Here is a 9,775-nt window from a genome sequence, read left to right as displayed (position 1 = left end):
GCCAAAATCAATTAACTATAAGGAAAACACAAATGAAAACCACAATGAGATACCTCTTCACACTCCCTAACATGGCTATAGTCAAAAACACTGAAATATCAAGTGTTGGAGAAGTTGTGGACAAATTGAAACACTGTTGGCAGAAATGTAAAATGGTACAGCCACTTTGCAAAACTGTTTGGTAGTCCCTCAAAAGGTTAAATATAGAGTTACCATATGACTCAGCAATTCCACTCTTAGGTGTGTACCCAGAAGATATGAAAGCTTATGTCTACACAAAAACTTACCCATAAATGCTGATAGGAGCATTTTATTTGGAATAGCTAAAAAGTGTAAAAATGCAAATATCTATCAGTTGATAAGTGGACAAATAAAATACGATTTAGCCACAAATGGGAATATTATTTGCCAATTAGAAGGAATGAAGTACTGATACATGCTATGGCATAGATGAACCTTAAAAATGAGATAGGAGGCAGGACTCAACACGGGGCTCAGAAAGTGGACCAAATTGAGTACTAGCTAAAACAGATCTGATGCAGAAGCACCTGCCCATAAGACATGCCCACTAATGTGCCATGTCAGTTTACCATTGCCATGGTAACAACATACCATCCCTTTCCATAGCAATGACCCGATAACCCAGAAGTTACCACTCTCATCGTATAAATTTTTGCACAAACCACCCCTTAATTTTCATATAATTAACAGTGGGAAAAAATATGACTGCAAAACTGCCTCTAGGCTGTTATTCTGGGAGTATGGAGTAGCCTTGCTCTGCAAGGAGCAGTACTTCTGCTGCTGCTGTTGTATGCTGCCACTTCAATGAAAGTTGCTGTTTAATGCCACTGGCTCGCCCTTGAGTTATTTCCTGGGCTAAGCCAAGAACCCGCCCAGGCTAGGACTCAATTTTGGGGCTTGCCTGTCTTGCATCATCTGGTGACCAGCGAAGGGAGGAAGACAGTGGAGACGGCAGTGATTGGTGGAGATGGCAGTTATTGATTGGTGGAGACGGTGAGACCTGGATGCTGAGGCAGTACAGAGAGGTAGCGATTGGAGAGAGACAATGAAAGATGGCAGTCAGAGAGGCAGTGAGATAACAAGAGAGAGCAGTTGGTGAGAGTGAAAGATGGCAATCTGCAATACCACAAGGAGAGAGACAGCAAAAAAGTCTGTGATCTTGAGGCTGCAAGAGCTGTAACACTGAGGCTGTAACAATAAATAGCTTCTAACACTACAGAGCTATAACAATAACCAAAGACTCTTTTAAGAGCCATCATCTTTCCCTGGCAGGCAGCAGAGCAAAGTGGAGGAGCAAGTAGCCATGGTGCTGCTGCCTCATGGGACCCACTGCTCCAACCAGCAGGTCAGTGGATTACAGGTCACTGTGCTGCCCCTCTCACAATATGGCAGCTGCGCCCACCCAAGCTGGGGGAACCTGGAGAGACCTATACCCAAGTCATGCATGGGAGATCACTTGGTGCAGTTGGGTGAATGTCTCCTCTCTTCTCCTCCCCAACCATAATATTAGGTAAGGTAGGAAATAAAGGCCTTTGGCTAAGTGGTCAGTTAAAAGTTACCGGCAGTAACTTTTACCTGAAGCACATCTTTGTCACCATTTTTCCTGTTGTTTTTTTTTTTCCCCCCTCACTTTATTTTATTGCTCCCCATTTGTTTTATTTTTAGTTCTAAAAATGTATGTTTTGATTGCAATCATTTGTTTGTGGTCATGTTTGCTTTCACTTTCTGTTAACTATTTGGCAATTGTTTAAGGCGGGATACTTGGTTGTGAGAGGTCCCCCATTGTGTGGACTCGAGAACACCAGAGTCAAATTGTTCTGCGATCCCAACTTGGTCTGGAGTTCAGTCTTGGCCACCCCTGGGGTGCCTCAAGGTTTTTGGCATTTGGTGAGAGAACACTCATTGGCTGAACTTCGGACACTCCAGGTTTTCAGCATAGGTATTTTTGGTCACTCCACTAAATGCTCTGGGGTTTCTGGCATTGACATTCCCTCTAGGACTCTGGGTTATAGTCCTTCCCCCTAGGGGACTATTGGGCTTGCCATTTTCTACCCTAAAGTTGGAAGTATTATTTTCCTAATAGTCAGCTGCAAGCCCCTTCCTATGTGCTGTCATATAACTGCCTTGCTCAAGCCCTTCTTGTTCAAAGAAACTGAGAGTTCCCAGACTCCTGGCCTGATGAACAGCACCTACAGTAATAGGCAAGTGGCCACCTGAATATTTTTTGGTGTCTCCACTTCTGGGTAGGTTCTCCAGCAAGTCAGGGCCTCTGAAGTCTCCCCTTGGGCAATGCAGTTTACCCTTCCCTTCTTCCTTTCTACAATCACTATTTGTTAGTCCCCCCTTGTATATCGCTCACTCTCTGTGGAATTTAGGTTCAACATCCAACTGCCATTTGTAGTTTGTAATCTACTTTTGTAACACCTTGCTATCTGTAGAAAGTGTGAATTTAAAAAGGGAAAAGTAACTAGGCATTTGCTAAACTTAGGCTAACTAAAACCCCCTGTAGAGATTCTTAGTGTACATGGGGACAACAGTGAGCATCCCAGAGGATTCACAATTAGGGTGTCTTTTAGACAACTGAAGTAAGTTTAAATTAGTGCAAAGAAAACTGGCACGAGTAAAGTATGGGGGAAAATGTCCCCCACGATCCAATCACCTCCTACCAGGTCCCTCCCTCAACACATGGGGATTATAATTTGAGATGATATTTGGGTGGGGACACAGAGCCAAACCATATTATTCTGACCCTGGACCCTCCCAAATCTTGTGTCATTCTCATACTTCAAATCACAATCATGCCTTCCCAACAGTCCCCCAAAGTCTTAACTGATGATGGTATTAAACCAAAAGTCCAAATCCAAAGTCTCTTCTGAGACAAGTCAAGTCCCTTCCACCTATCAGCCTGTAAAATCAAAAGTAAGTTAGTTACTTCCAAGATACAATGGGGGTACTGGCATTGGGTAAATGTTCCTATTCCAAATGGGAGAAATAGGTCAAAACAATGGGGCCACAGGCCCCATGCAAGTCCAAAACCTGTCAGGGCACTCATTAAATCTTAAAACTCCAAAATGATTTCTTTTGACTCCATCTCTAACATCCCAAACATGCTGATGGAAGGGGTGACCTCCCACAGCCCTGGGTAGCTCTGCCCCTGTGACTCTGAGGGTACAGCCCCTGTGGCTGTTTTCACAGGCTGGTGTTGAGTGCCTGCAGCTTTTCCAGGTGTATGGTGCAAGCTGTCAGTGGATCTACTTTTCTGTAGCCTGGAGGACAGTGGTCTTCTTCTCACAGCTCCACTAGGCAGTGTCCCAGTGGAGACTCTGTGTGGGAGCTCCAACCCCACATTTCCCTTCTACACTGCTCTAGCAGAAATTCTCCATGAGGGCTCTGACCCTGCAGCAGACTTCTGCCTGGACATCCAGATGTTTCCATACATCCTCTGAAATCTAGGTGGAGGCTTCCAAACCTCCGCTCTTGTCTTCTGTGCACCTGCAGGCCCAACACCACATAGAAGCCACCAAGGCTTGGGGCTAGCATCCTCTGAAGCAATGACCCCGAACTGTTCCTTGACTCCTTTTAGCCACAGCTGGAGTTGGAGTGGCTGAGACACAGTGTGCTGGATCCTGAGGCTGCACAGAGCAGCAGGGCCCTGGGCCTAGCCCAGGAAACCATTTTTCCTTCCTAGGCCTCTGGACCTGTGATGGAAGGGGCTGCTGTGAAGATCTCTGACATGCCCTGGAGACAATTCCTCATTGTCTTGGCTATTAACATTCAGCTCCTCATTACTTATACAAATTTCTGTAGCTGGCTAAAATTCCTCTCAGAAAATGGGTTTTTCTTTTCTACCATATAGTTAGGCTGCAAGTTTTCCAAATTTTTATGTTCTGTTTCCCCCTTTTTTTTCTGTCCATAAGTTTATTGTCTTTATTTGAAAACCCTTATAGAAAATTGGTTTAGCTCTCAGCAGTCTGCTCCTGAGCTCTGAGGAAGCCTGTCTTCTTTTGAGCTACCTAATCTTTCTTCTGAGCAAGGGACATTTTGGAATGGTTCCACTTCTTCTTTCTAATTTCTTTCTTGGGCTTCTTTTTGTAGACTGGATTCTCTCATATAGCAGCACGAGCTTTCTTATACATTTCCATCATGTCTAGAGTTATACTCTTCTTTATGTATTGAGATAACTGTTTCTTGTAAGCATCTTCATCTTCTTCCATTAAGTAGCATATGTAATCTGCAACATTCTGGCCCATGATGTGCTTCTGGTGTACTTCTGAATTAAATTCTTTGCTTTCAGAATCATAACCAGGGAATCATTTGGTACTGTGAGGGATACAGAAGTCTCCATCCACAGCTCCCTTCAGGGCACCAAAAACTTTATTGCCAGTGGTAGTTCTGGCAAGGCCTGTATCCAAACAGCAGGTAAAGGCACCCGGATGACCATCAATGCTTTCCACGTTGTATTCATTGCCAGTCATCTTCACTTGGCCTTCATAGATCTTGTCCACATCAAACCTTTTGAGAAGCCTGTGGATCAGCAGCAGGCCAGTATAATATGCTGCAGCATAATTTGTCAGGTCGACCTTCACACCATATTTTGGTAGTTCAAGTGCATATGCTGCACAGACTATCATATCCCCCTCTATACAGGCATAAGCAATCTGACAAATGATACCTCTTTTTGTTACATGAACGATCATCCTATATTTGGGTGTGTTGTATTTATTTTTATCCTGTATCACCAAGCATTTCTGAGCACAGTAATCATTTTTACCCTCTCATCATCTTCTAAATTTCACTTGGTATCTCTCAAAGTAGGCCTTATTCTTAACAACTTTAAGAAACCCCATTCTGTGGAACAGAGACCTCTGCTTCCCTTTTAAACATAAGTTCCAATTTTGAACCATCTCTTTGTGAGTGCATATAGCTGAATGCTTTCAGAATCAGCCAGGCCACATCTTGAATGCTTGGCTGCTTAGAAATTTCTTCTGCCAGATACCCTAAATAATCTCTCTCAAGTTCAAAGTTCCACAGATCTCTAGGCCAGAGAAAAAATGCTGCCTGTATATTTGCTAAAGCATAGCATAAGTGACCTTTGCTCTATTTCCCAAAAAGTTCCTCATCTGCATCTAAAACTGCCAGAGGCTTTCAAGCAAAGCGACTCCATTTTGAGTGAGGGTTAGGAAAATGAGGCTGAGACTTGCTGGGCTACATTTCCAGAAAATTAGGTGTTACTAGCCTCTAGATGTTTTTGGTTAAGGGAACAAATTTATGATGTTTATTGAAACAGACCCAGACTTGGGATTGTCCAGATATCCTGATATCTGGAGAACAAGGACATTCCTAATTTTGCTTTAAAGATAATAATATTGATTCTTATAAAATATAGTAATTAAGAAAATTAACCGTTTATCACAAACCCTTGTAGCAGAGCACATCTCCCCAAGAGCTATTTTTATCCTATAAATATACAAGCATTGTACCTAGGGTGGAAGGGTTCCTCTTCTTACTTTCAGGAACATCCTACTCTGTCTATGGAGTAGCTGTCCTTTCACTGCTTTACTTTCTTAATAAACATGCTTTTACTTTGCACTGTGGACTAACCCTGAATTATTTCTTGTGTGACATCCAAGAACCCTCTCTTGGGGTCTGGATCAGGACTCCTTTTCAGTTAACAAAACCACCTCAGCCTGGACTTCATTGTCTATGTCACTGTCAGCATTTTGGTCGAAACCATTTAACAAGTCTCTAAGAAGTTCCAAATTTTCCCGCATCTTTCTGTCTTCTTCTGAGTTCTCCAAACTATTCCAACCTCTGCCTGTTGCCCAGTTCTAAAGTCACTTCAACATTTTCAGGTTATCTTCATAGCATGACCACACTCCCAGTAACAATTCTCTGTATTAGTCAATTTTCACACTGCTATAAAGATACTTACCTGAGACTGGGTAATTTATAAGCAAAGAGGTTTAACTGACTCACAGTTCTGCATGACTTTGGAGGCCTCAGGAAGTTTATGATCATAGGTAAAGGTGAAGGGGAAGCAGACACCTTCTTCACGAGGTGGCAGGAGAGAACTGGTGAGTGCAGAAAAAACTGCCACTTTTAAAACCATCAGATCTTGTGGGAACTTCCTAACTATCACAAGAACAGCATGGGAGAAACCACCTCCATGATCCAATCACCTCCCACCAGGTCCCTCTCTTGACATGTAGAGATTACAATTTAAGGTGAGATTTGGGTGGGGACATGGACCCAAACCCATATCACATCCCAATCTTGCTTATTTCCTTCCTTCTGCTTGTTTTAGATTTAGTTCACTGTTTTGTTTTCAGTGTCTTAAAATTGGAGGTCCTATTATTGATTGGAGATTTTCTTGTATAGGTATTTACAGTTATAAATTCCCCCTTTAACCATTGTTTTAGCCATATCCCATACTTTTTTTGTTGTGCTGGGTTTTTGTTTTCATTCATTTCACAGATTGTCTTTTTTTTCCCCGCTGTCTTCTTAAGGTATAATTGACAAAAATTGTTTATATTTATGGTATACAATGTGATGTTTAAACATATGTATACATTGTGAAATGTTTAAGCCAAAGTAATCAACACATTTAGCACTGCATATATTTATCTTTTGTGTGTGTGTGTGGCGACAGCATTTAAAATATACTCTCTTAGCAATTTTCAAGTATACAATACATTATTAACTATGGTCACCATGCTGTACAATACATCTCCATAACGTATTCATCCTAATTGAAATATTATACCTTTAGACCAACATCTCTACATTTTCTTCCACCTCACCCCCACCCTAGCCCCTGGTAACTACTATTTTACTGTCTGCTTCTATGAGTTGAACTTCTTTGGATTCCACATGTAAGTAATATCATACAGTATTGTCTTTCTCTGCCAGGATTATTTCAGTTAGCATAATGTTGCCAAGTTCCCTCATGTTGTTGAAAATAACAGGAATTTTTTTATTACTTAAGCCTAACTAGTATTCTATTGTACATATATACCACACCTTCTTTATCCATTCATCCCTCAATGGACACTTAGGTTGATTCCATATCTTAGTTATTGCGAATCATGCTACAATGCACATGAAGGTGCAGATATCTCTTTGACATACTGATTCTACTTCCTTTGAATAAAGAAAATATGGCCCAGCCTGGTGGCTCATGCCTGCAATCCCAGCACTTTGGGAGGCTGGGGCGGGTGGATCGCTGGAGGTCAGGAGCTCGAGACCAGCCTGAAGAACATGGCAAAATCCCGTCTCTACTAAAAGTACAAAAATTAGCCAGGCATGGTGGTGGGCAACTGTAGTCCCAGCTACTTGGGAGGCTGAGGCAAGAGAATCACTTGAACCTGGGAGGTGGAGGAGGTTGCAGTGAGCCGAGATCATGCCACTGCACTCCAGCCTGGATGACAAGAGTGAGAGTCAGTCAGAAAAATAAAAAAAAAAAAAATACATTTTTTTTCTTTGTGTATATACTATAGGTTTTTAAAACTCAGAAGTAAAAATGCTGGCTCATATGATCATTCTATTTTTAATTTTTTCATGAACTTCCATATATTGTTTTTCATATGGCTGTTCTAATTTACATTCCCACCAACAATGTGTTAGGGTTTCCTTTTCTCCACATCTTTGCCAACACTCATTATTTTTTGTGTTTTTGATGATAGCCGTTCTAACAGGTGTGGGGTGATAGGTTCTTGGGGTTTTGATTTTCATTTCACTGATGATTAGTGATGCTGAGCATTTTTTCATATACATATTGCCATTTGTATGTTTTCTTTAGAGAAAAGTCTTTTCAAGAGCTTAGCTCGTTTTAAAATCAGGTTACTTGCTTTCTTGCTATTATTTGATTTCCTTATATACTAGAATTTTTTATGGGGGGGTATTTCAGTTTCTCACCCTTATCATCAAGACTCACTGCCTCCCATCATCAATATTTATTGAGCATTTACTGTGTACTAGGCACAACAGAACATACAGAAAACATTGTCCCTGCTCTTGAGAAGCTTACATTCTAAAAAGGTGTAGATAAGAAGCTTACATTCTAAAGAGGTGTAGAAAAAATACACCTCTTTTAAAATGGAATTTTTGTTTGGTGTTTTCTGCAAAGTACTGAGGAAATATTTTGAAAAGTGTCTTTAGGTATAACTTAGCCCCATCATTATTTAGAGAATAGAGGAAGAAAAAGAGGAAGGATTTGAAAGACAGACAATGACAGGTCATTTAGGATAGGTAGGGTTTTAAAGGGAGATAAACACAATCTCATCAATTAAGGAGAGATGAGCTGCAGTAAATAGGATGAGGGAAATAGTTCATGGGATGCAAGCAAAGGAAGCAGGGTGTCTTAGACATTGAGTGGAGCCAGAAAGATCATGCGGCCTTTTTCCAAGTACATGGCCAGCAAGTAGGAATGGTTTTTTTAGTAGACACGGGGTTTCACCATGTTGGCCAGGCTGGTCTCGAACTCCTGACCTCGTGATCCACCTGCCTCAGCCTCCCAAAGTGCTGGGATTACAGATGTGAGCACTGCACCTGGCCGAGAGCAGGCTTTCTCTGGGGAGTTCAGAATCTCATAATAGAACACAGAGAAGTTAAGGGCCAGACCCAATCTGATAGGATGTGTTGGTTGCATTTCCTTTTTGCTGATTTCAAAAGCTTCTTGGTAGGATTGTTGTGACTGATTCACAATCCCTTTCTTGTCATCACCAGCAGCAACCTCAGCCAAGTAATGGTAGTAATCTCCTTTCATTTTGAAATAAAAGACTTTGCTCTCTGCATGTGAAGCATTGGGGAGCAAGACCTTTTCCAAAAGAGACAGTACATCATTGCAGATATCTATTAGCTCTGTCTCAATTTTCTTTGTATTGTCGGGCCATCTGCTGTTTTTTCTCAGCACCTTCCATCTTTTGTTCAATAATTGAAACGACCTTCAAGATGACCTATGGGCTCCTACAACATTTTTGCAAGCAACTGAGAGAAGGTTCCTCTCCTCACTGGACAATTGGGCTTCTCGCTCTGTTACAGATTTCATGCAGGCTACCATGTCATCATATCGCTCAGCCTACTTGGCCAGTTTGGCCTTCTGAAGCAGCTCATTTTTATCCATGATTAGATGTTCTGTTTCTGGATTGGGTGGTGGTGGCAGACCAATGGGGGCTCAGCAGTCTCTGGGGGGCAGCAGTGGTGGCAGTGGGAGGCTCAATTTCCTTATAAACTAGAATATTCACCCCTTTTAAGAAGTATGGTTTGCAAATATTGTCTCCCATTCCACAGCTGGTCTATTTCCTCTACTGAGCCTTTTTTGTGCAGATAGATGCTTTTTATTTTGATGTAGTCCCATTTGTCTACTTCTGCTTTTGTTGTCTATGCTTTGGGGTCATATTTTTTAAAAACCACACCCAGATCCATATCAAGAAGCCTTTTTACCTTTTTCTGTTTTTCTCCTCTTAGTTTTACAGTTTCATGTGTTACATTTAAGTATTTAATCCATTTTAATTTGATTTTTGGATATAGTATGAGATAAGGATCCAATTTTATTTTCTGTATGTGGTTATCTAGTTGTCCTAACACCATTTATTAAATAGAGTGACCTTTCCCATTGTGTCTTCTTGGTATCTTTGTCAAAGATGAATTGACCAAAAATGTGTAGATTCATTTCTGGCTCTCAATTCTGTTGTATTGGTTTACACATGCATTTTTATATCAGCACCATGCTGTTTTTTGTTAACTTTGTAGTACA

At 41.3% G+C, this 9,775-nt stretch overlaps 2 pseudogenes; both read right to left on the bottom strand.

The window, feature by feature from the left end:
* Positions 1-3,977: 3,977 nt before the first annotated feature.
* Positions 3,978-4,868, bottom strand: LOC106998156 (large ribosomal subunit protein uL18 pseudogene; annotated as a pseudogene).
* Positions 4,869-8,313: 3,445 nt separating this feature from the next.
* On the bottom strand, positions 8,314-9,212 carry LOC711913 (14-3-3 protein zeta/delta pseudogene; annotated as a pseudogene).
* Positions 9,213-9,775: the final 563 nt, after the last annotated feature.

This window comes from Macaca mulatta, chromosome 4 (assembly GCF_049350105.2).
Source record: "Macaca mulatta isolate MMU2019108-1 chromosome 4, T2T-MMU8v2.0, whole genome shotgun sequence".
NCBI classification, from domain to species: domain Eukaryota; kingdom Metazoa; phylum Chordata; class Mammalia; order Primates; family Cercopithecidae; genus Macaca; species Macaca mulatta.
Note: the sequence above shows the minus strand (reverse complement) of the source record. Positions and strands in the feature narration are given on the sequence as shown.